General features: G+C 43.2%; 1 protein-coding gene and 1 non-coding gene across 5 annotated transcripts in view; both read right to left on the reverse strand.

The window, feature by feature from the left end:
• Positions 1 to 19,752, reverse strand: part of Ncoa2 (nuclear receptor coactivator 2) — a 239,675-nt gene that overhangs the window by 182,890 nt on the left and 37,033 nt on the right. The window lies entirely within an intron of this gene.
• LOC115032383 (U6 spliceosomal RNA) lies at positions 18,101 to 18,212 on the reverse strand. The gene has a single exon (XR_003838064.2). It is a non-coding gene; the product is annotated as a U6 spliceosomal RNA (small nuclear RNA).

Genomic DNA, 19,752 nt, shown 5'->3' on the forward strand with positions numbered 1-19,752 from the left:
CTGCCTGGAAAGATGGTTCAACTATTAAGAGTCAGGTTCACAACCCAACCGTGGTGTCTGATGCACTGACAACTTTTGGTGGCTCTTGCTGGTAAGGCTGGTTTTGTTGTTGTTGTTATTGTTTTCACCTCTTGCTTCTTAGGATAGTTTGTACCTTTACACTGACTTACATAAGCTGATTTCCTTTTTCAGATAGATTAAAACATCAGTTCTAAACATCCTTTCTACCCAACTCCACACTGTGACTATCTTAACTTGAAACTTTAAGGTCTGGCGTAGACCAAAACCTGTATTTGAGATCCCAAGTAGAAAATTTCACACCACAAAACTTCACTTCATTCCAAGCATTCTTGAAGGCACAAACAGGAGGATCTCGGTGAGTTGAAGGCCTACCTGGTTTAAATAGCAAGTTCTAGGCCTGCCAGTGAGAACTTATCTCAAAAAATAAAATACAATTCATGCACAAAAAATTATTTACAACATTGGACAAAATCACCATCAGGCCATGTATAGAAGTCTCACAAGCATATAAAACATACATAAATTCCATGTCTGTGCAAATATTCCAGAATTCAACCCAGTTCTAGGCCAAAGCGTGTCAGATACAGGATACTCAGGACGAAAAACCAAAACTGGGCATCAATCTTAACACTTCAAGGTAGTGCTCTCGTTGAAGGCGGGTTCACGGGTTCCGTCCTCTGGAGAGGCTACCAAACAGATGTGCTTGCTGACCAGATGGGACATAGACAGAAAGCTGACTGGCAGTACATCACGGAAGGTGGAGCTATGTCAGCCATCTCTACCTCAATCCACAAGCTTCCATATATTCCCTGGGACATATGGACACTGTCCCTGTCACTATGGTCTCTGCCCCCTCACTTCCCTTAGCATGCACCATGAGCTCTTCCTAAACAGATATAAAAACATTCACTGGGAGCCAAGCATGGTGGTGCACGCCTTTAATCTCAGCACTCAGGAGGCAGAGGCAGGCGGATTCCTGAGTTCGAGGCCAGCCTGGTCTACAGAGTGAGTTCCGGGACAGCCAGGGCTATACAGAGAAACCCTGTCTCGGAGAAAACAAAACAAAACAAAAAACCAAAAAACAAACAAAAAAACCATTCCCTGAGTACCATAATGGAACCTAGGAAGCACAACCCAGCTAGTTATTCTCCACCACTGTGGTGTTGCTGAGACATATCTGACAATTCAAGTTTTCATCTTGCAAAACTGAAACTGGGTACTGAACAACTCCAAGTCCCTTCCAAACCCTGGCTGCCAGCATTCTACTCTGTGCCTCTACATAGTTGACTAGGCACCCTTTTTAGATGTTTTATTTTGTGTGTATATGTGTGTGGTACAAATTTGCTTACTTCACAGTTGAGATATTGAGACAATCGAAGGGGGCACAGGCAAAGCACTACACCCACCCTCAGACCAAGCCATGAGCATCTGGGCCTTTGGAGACACTGTCCCTCAGGCTAGGGCGTTCACTCTCTCTGCTGAGCTCCTGCCAGAAGGTGGAGACCCTTACCCTGCACACAGGACGGCCTCTAGTTTAGGTCGGCCTCTAGTTTAGGACGAGGATAGTCAGGACCTTTCTGGAAACTCATCACGGTCAGCTCTCAGAAGTTGCCACAACCACACTGGCTGACTTGTGGCCGAAGAACACCACTGTAAAGTCACTGGCAATGTGTGCCTCTCAGTCCAGTTCTGGTCAGTGAGACCTTGAGAGGAAGGGGTCAGAGTCACAAAAAAATGTGAAATCCACTTGCCCAGAGCAATCTTTCTAAATAGCAACAAAGTGGTCAGGATTCCCACTGCAAGAAACTAAGAGACTAAAGATAGGCCTCCACTTGCCAGTGATGCTAGCTAGCTTTAGCAAGTTTGGTACCTGGCTTTTTTGTGCTAAAGAAAGACACAAAGAGCCACATCCAAGTCCCAATACTGCTTCTAGACTCTCAGCCAAGGACCAGTAGCAACAACAGTGGCACTGTCTGGTTGTGATGAGCACTGCAGGTTTTTATGGAAGAAATATTAGGCAGCGGTGGTAGTGCAGGGCAGACAGACCTGAGTTTGAGGCCAGCCTGACTTCCACACTGAGTCGCAGATGACCACAGCTACACAGAGAAGACCTTCGAAAAACCAAAAGGGAGGGGGGAGGAGAAGAACTGAGGGAGGGGTAACTTAAGCTCGAATATGGGCAAAATATCAATGAATTTAATGATGCTTGGTGCCTCAAACAAATGTGGGGTTGTTTTGCCATTTCTGGAGCTGCAGTTAGGATACATAGCCTCTGTACAAGAGGTAGAGATCTCTAACCTGAGCTACACTCCAATCTCAGACAATTCTTACCTGTCATATTCCTTGATCTACACTCTTTTAACACAAAATTTAATTATCTAGGAGTAGTAAGTAAAACTCTTGCAGTGGTATGTGACCTCCCCAACAATGGCCTTGCCTGCTTTGAGAACTACTAATGACCTTTGTGGTACAAATAAAACAGAAACAACCCCAAAATGATTTCTATTTAAGTATGTGCACACTCGCCGGCCTCACACTTACATTTATTAATTAGTAACCTTCTGTTCAATGACATGCAAGGGATAATCTGTCTGACTTTGCCCAGGAGATGTAGTTACGGGGTAAGCAGTGGACCTTAGCCCTACGTACGTACCCAGCCCCTGGAGCACCTCAATGAAGAGTGTGTTGGCAGCAGCTCTTCTTTTCACTTGTTATTCTTCTTGTGATATGGATGGTTAGGTTACTATGGAGACAAGCCATGTGAGCATAGGGATACTGCAAGAAGCATCATCCCTTTCTCTTCTCCAAAGCAATCAGAAGATATGCAGTACACCCCACTTTGAGTAGACATTCTAAATGTGCTATAAGCTCATAAATAACTAGTTTCCCAACATTATTGGGGACGTTTACCAATTCAAACTGCTGAAAAGGGAAGTAGAAATTTTTTCCTGTTTGCATTTGTTCATGTTCCAAATGTAGTATTACTCCGATGATAGCAAAATTTGTGAGTGCAATTAGTATGCAGAGGCTCTGAGTTCTGCCTGTTGTTCTCAAATGCATGAATAACCTCTTATAGAAATGCACACTATAAAGGTGAGCCAGGTAATTAATACTCTTCCCATTGCATGTCTTCAAAGATGTAAAACAACCCACAATGAAGGGGAACACCTTTGAACGTAAACAAAGTAGTACTATGTTAAGCTCAGATTGCTCTTTACAATGAAACCAAATTGTAAATGAATTCATACAGATATTTTTAAAAAGTGTGTTGTCCATACATGCATTTTGTACTCTATCACATAGACTTTTAACACAACATGCTTTAACCTCACTGTCTTCCGAGTGGGAAGGACTTTATAAGAAACTCTTAGGATTCTTTTCTTTTAAGAAAAACTGAAAACTGCTGCCAGACTCTAAAGCATTTTTATAAATTTGTTATCACTATTACAAAATCCATCAACCTCACATTGTGTGAGATTACGTAATGTACCAGCCATTTCTACATTATCTATGCTTTGACACTAACTGAGCTTCTTATAGCTTTAAAATTCGCAGTCCTGGGCTGGGGCGTTATTGCTGCTGTTGCTTTTTGGTGGTGGTGGAGCCTTACCAGCCTTAGGCAGTCAGCTCCAGGATCCTGAAGACTGACTGAACAGACACTAGCAAAACACAATGAAAAACCAAGACTGCCTTTTAGGTCCAGACACATCAGACTTAATAACTGGCTTTCTGGGATAATTTTTTCAGCTTTTATAAAATTTGAAATAATCAAACGAATTATTTTCCTCAGTTTAAAGCATAAAAAGATTTTTAGTTTTTCCTAACATTTGTCCAATTCAAATAAGACCAATAATGTTAAGACACTTCTAGTTTAATATGCTGAAGAAAAATACAAACTAACCCAGCCTCTTTGGTCATCCTTTGAAAACCTACCCTCTTATGTGTAACCTCCTGACAACGTTAGACATTTTTGAAGGCACTAGATACTGCTAGGGTACCAGAAGACATTTTATGCTAATGATATATTCTCGTTGTATTCTATTTGGGTTTAAAAAAACAATTCTTCGTAAGCTACAAGTCAACATACTCTCCAACCTTTGTAGATTCATATATACACACGCAACCTAGGTAACTGTAACTCATCTTTCAGAATTTATGTTTCCTTGGGAATAATGTGGATTCAAAAGATGATGTGTATCACAGACAAAATATAAAAGACATCACCGGACAAATTACATGAGCCAGCACCTCGGTCATTAACTGTTTACTTGCATACTGACTGTCTCACTGCAAGCACCCAGCAAAAGTAAACAACCGCTATCCCCAGATAGTCAAGGAAGCTTGAGTTACTCCAAGAATGACTGTCTATACATTACTAAGCACCTATTGCTATTAATCTGGGCACTGGGAATAACTTGCAAGATGCAAAACCACAAGAACTGAAGATACTCAAGTATTTCTATAAAATGTATGTTTTTATTAATGAAATTGGTGGAAAATACCTACTTATGCCTTTCCCTAAAGTTTTATTCTGTGATATTTAACATCCTTAGCCAAATATTAAAACTTACTAATAGATGGCCTGTCCCTACTTATGCCTTCCCCTAAAGTTTTATTCTGTGATATTTAACATCCTTACCCACATATTAAAACTTGCTAATAGACGGCCTATTCTAAAACCACCACAGTTTCTGAGGCAGCACAAAAGCCTCCAGCCAGCATCAGCCCTGAGCACACACAGCACAAGAGCTGTGCGCAAGCGGAAGGAAGCTGCTGCCTTCCTTTAGTTATTGCAACCCAACCTGAAACTCTTGGTCCATATCACAGTTAAGAAGAGTGAAAAGAAAATAGTCAATAAACTCTTCAAGATAATGAGCTTCCCAATCCAGGTGACTGTGTGCAACTTGGAACTCACTGGGTCTGTTCTCATAAGCATGGTTGCTAGGCTACTCAACTAGCAGCATGGCCTTTTTAATGAATATATTCTATGCACATAGCACAAAAGTGCACTTATATACAGTTCTATAAAAGGTAGAGAGCAAAAGCAAAATATTCCACAAGCACTCAGAACCTGGGTTACTGTTGTCAAGGTCCAACCCCACACAGGAGCTCATGCCACAGCGGGCCAGGGCCTCTGCCCAGTGAGGCTGAGGGCCATGAGACCCACCGGAGATGGATCAGTGTTTCAGGGAAGATGGCAGGCACCGAAGTGATCTATGTCTGGAAAAGGCAGAAGACCAGCCTAGGAGGTGTGAGGGTGGGTCCTAAGGAAAGGCAGCCCTGGGCTACAAACAGGAGCTGGGCCCTCAGACTCCTCAGCAGCCTTCTCCTCCCCAGAGTTAGGCCTCTCCTCCTCCCTCAGCACTCACCTGCAGCTCTGCTTGGTGAGGGAGGGGAGGGGCAGGACAGCAAGAGCTGTCTCCACCCACAAGCCCAACAGTGTGTGACACCAACAACAGAGCACTGGTGGACACACTGGAGAGCAGAGAAGGAAACAGACCTGCACCCACACATTCAGCTTCTCTTTGATTCCAGGCAGGGATCAAAGCAAGGTCCGGAGAGGAGAAGAGGAGAAGTGGGAAAAGACATCAGGACAGTCATGCGCTCAGGGGAAGGTCGGGGCTATAAGTGTCCAGGTCTGTTTATTAACAAACTTAAGAGTTCAGAAGACAAAACACAGTTCTAAGCTGCATTATAAAAGATGATAAACACTAAACCATCTCAAGAAGGCAGTGCATTTATTTAATGTAAAACCTGTCTCAAGTGGGGTTGAGGCTTACATGCTCCATTCAATGCCAGTGCCAAACTGCTGGGGAATAGTGAAGGACAGAAGCAGCCACTTCTCAGCCAAGCGCCTGAGCCACAGCCACTCCTGGAAACGGTTAGGCCTGTCGTGCCATGGACATTAGTACTCAGAAGAGAGACCTGAAGATTAACCACATCTAAAAGTTAAATTATCATTTCATATAGCTCCAAAGGATCACCAACAAAGTAATGTGGTTGCTCCCGAGGAGTTAAATGGAAGCAGTGACATGCAGGGACATGGGGCTAATGACCTCCAAGGCCTTCATTCCAAGTTCTATCAAAGAACTTGTAAATGTGTCCCATGTGGCTCATAACTTTCTTCTTCAGCCAGGGTGTTCTTCAAATTCAGAAATGTCAGTTCTCAGCCAGATAAAATTTCAAAGCATTTGTAAAGACGTAAGCAGAGTTACCGTGACTTTAGCTGCACAGCCGGTGACCATGTGCAGGACTAGTAAACAAATCGAAGGGACAAAGAAACAAGCCACTCAAGCAGGAGCTACAAAACAGTCTGCAGTAGGCAGATGCAACCCAGACCTGGCCCTCCTTCAGGTACCTTGTGAAATTATATTCATACCAAGAAACACTCTTAAGTTGGGTTTGTTTTAGCTACAAGACCTTAAATGCAGCACAGGCTTTCTCACTAACGTTATGTGCCTAACACCCTCTGCCAATGTTCTCCAAAGCACAAGAGAGTTTTCACATCCACCAACCCCCTCTACACACACGCGCACACACACACGCATGCACACACACACACGCACACACACACGCACGCACGCACACACACGCACACACACACACACACACGCACACACACACACACACACACGCATGCACACACACACACTCACACACACACGCACGCACGCACACACACGCACACACAGGCACACACACACAACTACTTTTAAGTAAGCAAATAAAAAAGATGCAAGGTGTTTTGCCAGAGAGCAGAAGACAGCACTGGGCAGAGAAGGGGCAACTACAAGTTCACACAGCTGCAGGAGCAGCACAGACCTGACCAAGCCTGACAACCAGGGCCCCAGATCCAACCATCTCCCACCACACTGCGAGTCCCCGCCCTGGGGTGCAAACCCAAGCAGCACAGGCTGCTTATCCTCACATGGCCTTCCCTCCGGGGCCTCTAGGGACTAGTGTGTCCCGGTATGTGTCCTAGCAGTGATCAGAGGTGGGTTACCTGAGATGTTTTCTAAGATGCAGAAACCAGCAAAGTGTGTTTGGTTTTGATTTTGGTTTTGGTTTTAGAGACAGAGTCTCAACTACGTAGCTCTGGCTGTCCTGGAACTCGCTATGTAGACCAGACTAGCCTCAAACTCACAGAGATTCACCTGCCTCTGCTGGAAATAAAGATGTATACCACCACACACAGGTACAGACAAAAATGTAAGCACTGCCCATTTAAGCACACAACATTTCAGCAGGAGCACATTTCCCTGTGGATTCAAAGCTGCACAGAAGCCTGCTTTTCTGGCCTTCGCCCTGGCTCCACCATTCTGACCTGTGTCACAGCTCTTACTGTTTACAGCCACTGGGTGTAAGTATCAAAGTCGCTGCTGAATGATAATTACATCTTCTTGCAACATCCCTGTTGCTAGGTCCAGGCCTGGGTCTGCAAGGAGCACAATATTGGTTTGTCTGTCAATGCTCAAATTTCAGATTGTTCCTGAGATGACTTATCAGTCTGAACCTGAGCTGCCTGCCTCTTTTCTAAACTGCCAATAAGGCAATTGTTTCCTTTCACAAAATTAAGACACTGTGTTATCACAAAAGGCCCATGAGAGGGAGTAGAAGTGTCACCAGACAGGCCTATCCTGCAGGTGCCCAGAAGTAGAGCTGGGAATGAGGAGAAACAAACATGAGACCTGGGGCTGATTACCATTCACTGTCATCTCCTGGCTATCCATTCCCAACTAGTCCCAACTCTTTCAACAGGGTGGGATTCTACGAGGCTCAGCTTGCTGACAGACTAATCATGATTTACCCTTCAAAACTACCACTTTAATAATTGTAGATACCATCAGCATAAGATGCAATGGCAGACTCATGGCCAACTGGCCAGAAAGGCTTTCTTGAGTGTGAATAAGGTACTGCTCACTCTTTGAATCCTTGGTTCTACAGGTGAAGAAAAAGCCAGGGCAAGGGGATTTGCTTCTGATGTTTACAAATCTACTCACACACAATAGCTCTTACCTTAAAATTTATAATACTATCATGAGTTGTTGAGATACTGTACCAAAAAGAATGACTTTTAAAGGAGGAAAATATATAAAAGCTAGACCTACTAGAGCATAATCAATGAATGTCCACTCAAGCCAAAGCCTCATTATACCATTACAATCACAACAGTGCAGGATGCCGGCCACCCAGGTGCAGGGTTGCATAGAAGTGGCTGTATCGGTGGCATGGGTAAGTCTGCTGCCTTTTGAAAAGGCAGGGTAATCAAGTTTCTTAAGAAGAAAATGGTTAGCAGCCTCATTAAAGGAAACTAAACCCATCTGCAATCAGTTTAATTATTCTCAATCAATATTTCCAGTCTGTGCTAACTGCTTAGACAACAAGAAATGGATGAGTAAGAGAGGCTCCGCCCAGTAGGAGCCTCAACACAGAGACACTCCAAGCTGCCTGCCACCTGCACATCACAGAAGTTAGGTAAATGGCAAGACCTCCAAAGACACATACTCTGTGTGATTAAGAAAGGCTGTAGGAGAGGGCCCTTCACTCCTTTCCACAGAGGAGATATAGGCAGTGGGGGCTCCCTAAGAGCTGAACCTGGGGAGGGCAGAACAGGCCCAAAGGCTTATGGTAGATCTCTGACCAATGAGGTCAGAGAAGGCCAGCAAACCCACAGGGGTGCCTGGCCAGTGTCTGGCAAAGTGAGGAACCTTCTGCTCCAATTGTAGTCAGAGTGCTAAATCCTAAGGGAGAGTCTGGGCATGCAGGCGGCCGAAGGCATACAATGGATCACAGTCCTCTTCTGGGAGGGCCTGGGAAGTGGTCTGCAGGAAGAGGGCAGGTGAGCACAGAAAGAGACAAAGTGCACAAAAGAAGCAAGAGGATTGCTCCCAAATAGGTATGCAGCAGTGCCCACACACAGAAACTAGGAGACCGGGGCAAGAACTGGTTTGGGTGGGGGAAGTACTTGGCTTCATTCAGTTGTGTGACACTGTGTCAAGCAAGCAGAGCTTCAAGCAAGGTCAGGCTGAAATCTGTGGATTTAGAAGCTACTCAAAGTTGGTGACACTGGATGAATAAGAAATAAGACCAATTGAAAAAGAGCACATTGGCAGATTCCAGAGGAAAAGTCACTTAAAAATGACTGAGGGGGTGAAGGAAAGAAGGAAAGCCAGAAGGAAAGCTAACCCCAGCCATGGGAGACTGGCAAGAGACTCTCAGTCTAACAGAACTCATCAGGAGCTGGTGGCTATGAGCACTGTTATGCAGGGGCAAAACATTAAGCGTATGGTGCCAACTTGTGTGTTTATCAAAATGGGAGAGTATTGGTCTAGTGTACACAAGGTCTGAAGTTGGATCACAGTAATAACGGTAAAGCAGCAACATGGGTAAACACATCACGTCAAGGAAGTCAAATGGGCTGTAGGGAAATGAAAAAGCTCTGGCCTAGATGGAGGAGACCCAGGAGTGAGGCAGCTGTAAGCAGTCAGAGGACATAAGCATAGTTACCGATACTGCAGAAGCAGTGCAGAGCACTGGGAACAAAAGAGAACTCAGAACTGATAGTTGAAAATGATGTATAACAAAATATTGTAGAAACGTATATGTTATTGAAATTGCCTCAATAATAAATTTAAAACATGTAATAACCATAAAAACAAATTGATCTTCGAGTCTCTAACAGATAAAGTCAATAGCTGCAAATGGAAGGAAAAGGAATGGTTAGCAAAGATTCAGAGAGGGACTAACAGAAGAGACAGGTAGTCCCAATACTCTGCGTGGATCCACTGGAAATAACTGTACTTTAAGTTCAAGAAGTGGCTATGTGTTCCATGCCAGCACTCAGTCAGATGCTGAATTCTGACGCCTAGGAATTCCTTCACGTGATCTTACAAATGAAATATGACGTGGTCACTGCTTTTTTTTTTTTTTTTGTTTTTTTTTGTTTTTTTTGTTCGAGACAGGGTTTCTCTGTGTAGTCCTGGCTGTCCTGGAACTCACTCTGTAGACCAGGCTGGCCTCAAACTCAAAAATCCGCCTGCCTCTGCCTCCCAAGTGCTGGGATTAAAGGCGTGCGCCACCACACCTGGCTTGGTCACTGCCTCTTTGATGCTCTATTCTGAATTGGTCATCCTGAGCAAATTCTACGTCTGCACCACATGTGGCAGGACAAAGTTCTACAAGTTCACACTCCAATGGATGCATAAAGGAGTTCTTTATCCCAAACTAACTCGCCCTCAGTCTCACCTAGCGTCACACCGATTGCACCTTTCTTAATATTCAGCCCTAAGGAATATGTATGTTAGTACACTGCTGTATGTCCAGGCACTTTTATTTAACATATCATATAGCATCTATCTCAGATGCATATAAAGCCTTATTTTGGGTAATGGCAAGATCAAATGTTTCCATACCTCCACAGAATGCCTAGCACATTAATGATTTAAGCAGATGATCTAAGGGAAATCTGCTCTACAGTGGCTATGATGGCTAACTCAGCTGTCAACATGACTGGATTTAGGTGGGCCAGGGTATTTCCTAAGGGTTTGCTTAACAGCAGAAGGAGAAGCAGCAGCATACAGTGGGTGGCTCCGTATGAGAAGATCCCAAGGAAAAGCTATTGCTCTGTCTACCGCCTTCACGCCTCCCTGGCAGCCTCTGCTTGGTTGCTGTTCCTATGCTCTTCTCTGCCACCATCTTTGGCATTCCAACACGAACTAAAGAGCACCAGCTCTCCAGGGCTCCTCCATGCCTTCAGCACCAGCATGGGACTGCTGAGTCTGGCAGCCTCATAGACTGAGCAGCTAGCATGTTCTCATAAAGGGTTTTCTTTTATAAAACCAGAGTCAATCATTTGTTCAAAATTCCTTAAAATGTAGCAAGCCTAACTAGCATATGATTTTCAATTTTCTGAAAACTAACAGCAAAGCAAAATGTTATGGCCCATTACTGGACAGCCACTGGCTCTGCTAACTAAGGCAGAATATTCAGAATATTTAACATTTTTTTCCTGCTGGTAAGCATAGAAGAAAAGCTAGGCAAAAGGTAGATCTCATGTAAGCATAGTCCTATTTTTCATCACTGAGTAGATGTAATGTATCCCTCATGCGAGCATCAGCCAGGCAATGGATGCCGCGTGACTCTTCTTCACTTGGGTGCGTTCTTCAGAGGATTCATTTGGAGTTCCTTGAAGTCTTGGCGAGTGAGTCAGTGATTTGATTTTGGTCTACTTATTCTCTAGTTTCTATCTTGCATATTATAATTTCTTATTTGATTAATGCTTGCCTTTTATCAAAAAGGAGTGATTTGTAGGCTAGAGAGACAGTTCACTGAGAAGCATCTGCCTGCTGGGTAAGCAACTCCAAGGACCAGCGTTCAAGCCTGAAACCTCACTTAAAGAAATTCAAATGCTGCTGCTGCTGCCACCACAAAAAGAGAGAGAGAGAGAGAGAGAGAGAGAGAGAGAGAGAGAGAAGAGAAGAGAAGAGAAGAGAAGAGAAGAGAAGAGAAGAGAAGAGAAGAGAAGAGAAGAGAAGAGAAGAGAAGAGAAGAGAAGAGAAGAAGGGAGGGAAGGATTCTTGCCAGCCAGCCTTGCCTCTTCAGCCAGTTCTAAGCTAGTGAGAGATGGCCTCTGGTATCCATACAGTCTGCCTATGCACACAGACATTTCTGGAACACAAGAGGAATGTGTTCTTCTCTAACTACAGTTCGTTTTAAGTTTTCAGAGTGTCACAAGGAATTTCTCCATTCACCTTATAATTTATTTTTTTAACAAAATACTTAAAATAATCACTACAGTTTGCGTTGATTTCACAGCCTTTTAACTTATGTAGCAAACATCTGTAAACATCTCCTCGATTACAAAGTACGCTAGGTACTTGCACTGTGCTTCTCCTCACCAGGAAGGTAGTACGACTGCTTTCCTTTAAAAAAATTAAAAAAGAAAGAAAGAGATTTTTTTAAATTTATTTTATATATATGACGAGTACACTGTAGCTGTCTTCAGACACACCAGAAGAGGGCATCAGATTCCTTAACAGATGGTTGTGAGCCACCATGTGGTTGCTGGGAATTAAACTCAGGACCTCGGGAAGATCAGAGTCAGTGTCTCAGCTGCTAAGCCATCTCTCCAGCCTGACTGCTTTCCTTTTTAAATGAGGAAGTCAAATCTAGTTGAAAAGAAAATCACCAATGCCCCAAGTTTATGTGGGTCATGAGTCTGGAACCAGTATTGCTAGCTCCAAAACCAAAGCTCTCACCATGCACACGGATATAAACTACATAGAGTACCTTCCCTATGCCCACAAAGGTTTCAGGTATGTAACAAAACCAATTATGACATGTCAATTCCTTTAATTTTCCAAATAGTATCCCACTCATCCAAAACTGTATGGGTTTCCCCATGTAACTGTACTGAGTTTCTGTATAACTAAACACTTATTTAGTGCCTATTACTGTGACTGCACTGTGAAGTACATGAGGTGTCCACAGCAAAGACGGGAACAGTTAAGAATGAAAGGCATCTTAATAATGGACCAAAGCACATAATAACTGAAATCCAAGTTTTCCCCTATAAGTAATTATTGTTGCTCTATCAAATATACTCTCATATTTCCTGTTCTCTTCTACATTTTTGTAAAATGACAATCTACATACAGTTCATTCTCCCTGGTCAAACAGGCTAGCCAGATGAACCTGGACCGTGTTTCTAATTGAACTTGGCCATCCTCTGTAGATGAAACACTCACAGGAGGTTAGGCAGAAGCAGGTTTCCTTCTGCACATAATGTCAATATTATAGATCATCCAAGCCACCCTAGACTGAAAACACCCTCCCATTTAATGGTGTGTTTACCTTTAAGAGTTTCTAGTTCTTCCCCTTAGAACACATTACGTTGTTGGACTCAAATTATTAAGGCAAACTATTCTGACAATTGCAGCAATCTGACTTGTGGTTGAGATCAGAGAATTTATCACCAAGTTAAGTAAGCCAACCACACTGGTGTTTGAAGAAAAAAAAAAAACCTTTAATATTGTGATTAACAGGAAGTTTTAAAAAGCAAGTTGGCAAATAAAATGGAAAACCTGTTTTGGAAGAATTGGTGAGAGAGACCTTGGAAATTAAAGAGATAAATGGTCTACATGACGGGAAATGCAGGTCAGTGGGTCGGTGGTGGAAAGCTTGCTTAGTATCCCGGAGGCTCTCTGTTCAATCTCAACATAGCCCAAAAGAAAAACAATCTGAAGATGCAGAGTGAAAGCAGACTGTCCAAAGACACGCATGTCGCCTATGGGAGAACCTGGATAAGAGCCTGCCAGCCCACTCTTTCTGCTGCCCACTGCTGAGTATCAGTGCCAGCAGCCACCACCCCCAACCTCTCCCTTGCCCCAGCACCAAGGTCACTGTGGTGTGAGCTCTATAACATAAGAACAGTATGTGACCCTGTGTGCTATAGTCTGATCACTTCTGGGGGTACACTGCAGCTCTCCAGTGACCATCGGGGATGCTTATAAACAGACTGGCTGAGTGTAGGTGTGTGAGCACAACTGCCTGCACGTCAGTTTCCTATTTAATCTTCATCTCACACACTGTCTGCCAAACTCTGCCTCTGGATTCCATCACACATGCTGTTACATCAAATGAAAGCCACTCTCCCCCCATCTCTCCCCCGCCCCCCGGAAGAAATTACTTTACTTGGACCAATCTCCCTTCTCCTAAGGGAGAACAGAGGTTTCTGCTATACTTCCAAACCCACTCCCGAAGCACAACTAGGAAAATACACACTTAGATTGGATTTTTATAATGACCTAAACCACAGAGTGACCTGAGTTATGCATCCTTCTTTTTAGGGTAATCTCAGGAGCTAGAGTCCCTCAGAAAGCAGCCTTTCCAAGACAGACAGACACGGATGTGCACACGCACATATGAGGGCAAACACAAATACACACCCACACAATTCTTTCTCTCTCTCTCTAACTGCCCCCCCCAATAAATGACATCATTAAAAGAAAGAAAAAAGAAGAATGGGGGCTGTAGCTCAGCAGGCAAAGCAGAAGCCCAGTGCACAGCCCCAGCACCATAGGAAACAGCACCTATATAGGTGCCGAAGGGAGCAGAACTTTGGGGTCACCCTCACTTACAAAGCAAGCTTGAGGTCAGCCAGCTGGAGCTACACAGACCCTGTCTCATAAATACAATAAAAAACAGAAACGAAGGAAATTTAACAGTGTGTTCCTATTCAAGTAAAAATCTAGGCAACGTCAGGGAAATCTCTGCCTCTCTTCGCTACTCATGAAGAGTTCAGTGATATGGACAGTGACAACAAGCTTGATGCACTAAAGTGTCCTATAAAGAATGTTTGCAGAATAGCAATCTCTAACACTAACAGAACTTCTGTCTGCTGCTGAGCTGTCTCCGGTTGAATTTGACTGCTCCTGGCAACCTGTGTTTTAGTCATGGGAATCACGATATCAGAATGAGGGTACTGACTCCCATAAGTTGTCCTGTGACCACCACACATGTACAGTGCATGTCTACATGCATGCATACATGTAAGCACACATAAAATTATATAAATAAATGTATATCTCTAAAAGGAAATAACAGAAGCTTGCGTAAGAGTAGAAGATGTATATTGTAGGTGGAAGGTTTTGGGAAAGAGGGTGATTATTATCCGAAATTTGAGCAGTTCCAATATAATGAATTTATTTATGGGGCAAATCAAGGCAATCAAAGCCTGCTGTAATTAAAGGTGTTTGGCACAGATGTTGGTCTTCAAATGCCAGCTTTGTTAGCTGTCTAATCCATACTCACACTGTGGCAATTAGCACACTGTTTATAATATTGTAAATGCAAATTCAACAAAATTAAGCTATTATATACTAGGAAGTGAGTGCTGATTGAGCTAGCTGATGTACTTATATCTCTATTACTATGTCAGCTGTTATGTATGGCACATGGCCAAATCAGCCATGATCAATATAAAGAAGACTAAGCAAGACATATGTTGTCCCTCACTAGCCAAACTATATAATCCTCTAAAGGGGGTGACTTTAAACATAAACCAATATGGAGTTTCCAAGGACACTTCTGAAGACACACGTTCAGTCCCTATTTATTTCCTGAGGCTCTGTTACACCAAACACTATTCTGGTCCTAGAGACCAAGCAATGAGTAAAAATAACAGGAGAAAGAAAAAACAAAAAAATCCCAGTTACCTGACACCACCCACACACACACACACACACACACACCCCGCCCCAGCTGAAGACTGAACTCAGAGCCTTGTGCTTGCTAGGTAAGCACTCTACCACTGAGCTAAATCCCCAACTCCACAAAAACCATAGAATCTTTAATCTACTAGAGACTGAATCGTTTCCTGTCATACTCTAGCTCCAAAATAGTGTCCGAAGCCCTCAGCTAAGAAATATCCCCAAGCCATGCCCAAAGTTCAACAGGAAACCTACCACAGACAGCAGTGTCCACAGACATAGTCAACAATAGAAGAAATAGTCTGCCGAACTGTGTCTTAGGAATGATTCTCTCATGCTCACAAGCAACCTAACTAGGTCAGACCATCTATCTGCCATAATGATTACAAAGACCACAGGAGAGGCCTGAAAGCCCTGTCTCCTGTGCACAAGGAGCTTTACTGTCAAGCACTTCTGAAGCAGCAATGCAGTCGCCCACCGATGATGTTATAAAAGCCCAGCATCAGAGATCACAGGACCTCCCCGCCCCCCAACAAAAAATCCACCACTCGCAAACTAAAAACTGTCTAGAGACCACAGTCCAGACAAATGAGTAAAGGAGCAAAGAAAGATACCTAGAGAATACCAAGCACTACACGTTTCCATATGAAAGGTGTGTTGATTGTTGTAAGTAAACACCTTTCTCCCTCAGAAGTAAGGCACTCATCGATTCTGCTTACTTAACATCTGAAACCAGCAGAAACACTTAAGGACAGAAGGCAAAGGTTTGCTATCAGGTGCCTGTTTCGCCTGTAAAGTTGGCAGGAGGGCTTTTCCCTCCTTAGACCCAACCCATCACTGCACGGTGAAACATCTCATTGGTGTCACTGCAGAGCTAGCTGTGCTCACTAAACCCGGAGCATGGGCCATCTGGCCTCCAGTCACCTTCTCCTGGGACCCTCGGCATCAATCTGCTTTCCTTCAGGTTATGTGCACTCTCTCTTAAAACAGTTCTTCCTGCGCTTTAGGAGTGTGCTGTGGTCTGCCTGCTCTGCCGAAGGTAGGAAGCCTTGCTCAGTGTGTCCCCTCTGCTTGAGATGTGCTTATCATGCTATCAATATAAGAACAAGGAACAATCCACAAGACTACACCCCTCGGGACTAATAGTCAAGGAGGTGAGGGCTATGCACTGAAAACCACACCCACTGCTGACAGAAACCAGAGACAGAGCATGGGAAAACACCAGGACACTGTCAAAAGAACAAAGTCAACTAGCGAGTGGTTCCTGTCAGAATGACAATGATCTTTTGTATAGAAATGGAGAACGAATCCTGAAATTCATAGAGATGCCAGAATTCAAAATAATCAAACAATAGTATAAGGGAGCAATGTTGAAAGACCTTCACTACTCAATCTTAAAATTGCACCAAGACAGCACAATCAACAATTGTACTGGATTACAGAACAAAAGTAAGACTGGATGCCTGTGGCCAAATGACTTCCAACCATGCCTGAACAGTCACATGGAAAGGAACAGAGGTGAACCCCTACTTAGCTCCTACCAAATACAGAAATTTCCACAACGCTTTGCAACCTTGAGCATGGCTCTAAAAGCAACAAATTTAACTTTAAAATTATCAAAATTAAAAGTGCTTGTTTAAAAAAGACAGTACTGAGAAGATGACAAACAATCAGAGACCCGGTGAGTGTCTAGGACAAACAGATGCTCCACTTTAAGGCAGGATTGGAGGAAAAACCTAATGCACATTAAACACAGGGGCAGCAGCCCACACTAAGCAAGTGACCCATCTAGAATCATCAAGCAAACCTGAGTACATTTTCAATACCTCCAAAGTCAGCTTAGACCAATGAGGAAAGCATGGTGCCTGAGTTAAACGGCAGTAATCAGCGAGAGAAACAGTGAGTTGGCACGTGCTGCACAGCCACTGTCTTCCAACAAATTGGTTATAATCCAAGAAGCTACACATTTTCCTGGTACACTTCACTGAAAATTCACTATCTATCCCTTCATCTCACCTTGCAAATTACTAAAGTCCCAAGACAAAACACATAAATTGCAAGCTGTCCTACCAGTATTCACTGTGAATTTAATTAATAGCACAAAACTGAACCCTTGCATTTAAGGACAGTTCATTACACATTGTTAAGAGGCCACTAGAAGCCTTGATGCTCTCATCATCCCAGCCAGCCCATCCCTAGCTGTATTAATCAGGGTTCTCTAGAGTCACAGAACTTACAGGATGAAATATATACATACAGTGTGTGTGTGTGTGGGGGGGTGTAATTTATTGAATGACTTAGAGGCAGCAATCCAACTAACCCAACAATGGGCGGTTGTGAATACAAAGTCCAAAAACCAAGCAGCTGCTCAGTCCCATGAGGCTGGGTGTCTCAGTGATCTTCTGTATAAGGTGGAATTCCACTGAAGTAGGTTCCAACAGATGTGCTGACAAAGTGGGTACACGCAAACAAGGAATGAGCAAACCCTTTTTCCTTCCATTCTCCTTCCATAGGCCTCCAGCAGAAGGTGTAGCCCAGAGGAAAAGTGTGCCTAAAAATCTGGATTAAAGGCCTGTTCCAAACCTCCTCAAGATCTGGATCAAAAGCATGTTGTCTTCCTGTCTCACCATCTCAATCACAGATGTGCCCAATATTTCTGGATTGTAGTTCATTCCAGATATAGTCCAGTGACAACCAAGAACAGCCAAGACACTAGCCATTGCCAGTACAGCCAGGTTTGCTAGTCCCCATGTTTCCATGTGATCAGGGAATTGAAATATCTCTGCCAGTTAAGGTATTACTTATGGAATACTATCCCAGTGTGCGCCCAGGCCAAACACATCATTAAAACAATAAAGATTAGCATTTGTAAAAGTATGGAATGCTTTCTATGACGTGAATTTGCATGTCATCCTTCTGGGGGGCATGCTAATCACCTCTGCATTGTTCCAATTTTAATATATGTATCGTCAAAGCAAACACTGAAGATAAACCTTTTTAAGAGTCAAATTAAAAAATAGTAAGAGGATTCAAAATTGTGTCTAAAACTACTCCGGGTGGTTTTGAGGCACAGAACCCAATCTTAAGTTCTGAAGAGCTTCTAACACTAACCCATCACTTTGTCTATAGAGGAAATGTATACATGAAAATTGGAGCTTCATCAAAATTACTAAAAACAAAAATCTAAATAAAATTGTGGTTATAAAAACCGAATTTGGGGTTAGTGATTTAGCTCCGTGGAAGAATAGTAAGCGTGAGGCCCTAAATTTGATCTTCAGTAGGCAGCTAGGGGTGCTTAATTTACTTTAAATCGTGTGTACGATATTTTTTAACTCAAGAAAAAAAAATGAAGAATATATACACACACACACATACATACATACACACACACACACACACATATATACATATTTAAGAAATATTTTCTAGCTTTATCTTATAATTTAACTTAAAGAGGAGCTGGAGAGATGGCTCAGTGGTTAAGAACACTGACTGCTCTTCCAGAGGTCCTGAATTCAAATCCCAGCAACCACATGGTGGCTCACAATCATCTGTAATGATATCCTGATTCCCTCTTCCGGTGTGTCTGAAGACAGCTACAGTGTACTCATATACATAAAATAAATAAATCTTTTTTAAAAAGGAAATTATTTTAGAAGAATTTATCTTAAATAGATCTTAAAACCAAACCGTCCACTACTACAAAATCTCAAACAGTTTAATTATGAGTAAACACATCTCTAAATGTCCAGTCTCCAAACAGAATGCCAGTATCTGGGAAGTGCATTCCTTCATCCAAAGGAGCAGTGAGTCCATTCAGAGACCATGTGACGGGCAAGTTAGCAGGAATCAGAAACACACCCTTAAGAAGAACCAAAGGAAAGCCGGGCAGTGGTGGCACGAGCCTTTAATCCCAGCACTTGGGAGGCACAGGCAGGCGGATTTCTGAGTTTGAGGACAGCCTGGTCTACAGAGTGAGTTCCTGGACAGTCAGGGCTATACAGAGAAACCCTGTCTTGAAAGAAGAAGAACCAAAGTAACTTCTGGAAAATTCCAAGTATTTTAAAGCAAAACCCAGAACATTCCGAGTTTGAACAAGCCATGTGGGCTGACCTAATGCTTGCACCTTCATTCAGTACCTGCCTGAGAACAGCATGGCTGTCTGAGAGACATTAGCACGGATACAACGGCGGCTGAGTTTCCAGCACATATTTACTATCTTACGCAAAAGGATCTAATTTAAAATAAACACAACAGATTTGTGGGGCAGAGGGTGATTGTGTGGGCAGGAAGTGAGAATGAGGAAGTGGGAAACTAAGGAAAGCTGTCAATCAACACCGCAGCTCCTCATCAGCTCAACAATCAAACTACAGTCGAACTGACTTTCTCTCTGGAAAGGAACCGAGCGTTTAGTTGGAAAGTTTCTTTCCAAACTTCTGTAGTTTATTGAACAAGAACAGTAAACAAGTTAAAATTTGCCATAAACCCAGTCATAGGTATTAACCCGATATGAAATGAAGAT

The sequence above is a fragment of the Mus caroli genome, unplaced genomic scaffold, assembly GCF_978045245.1.
Source record: "Mus caroli unplaced genomic scaffold, Mus_caroli_1 scaffold_1, whole genome shotgun sequence".
In the NCBI taxonomy this organism is placed as follows: domain Eukaryota; kingdom Metazoa; phylum Chordata; class Mammalia; order Rodentia; family Muridae; genus Mus; species Mus caroli.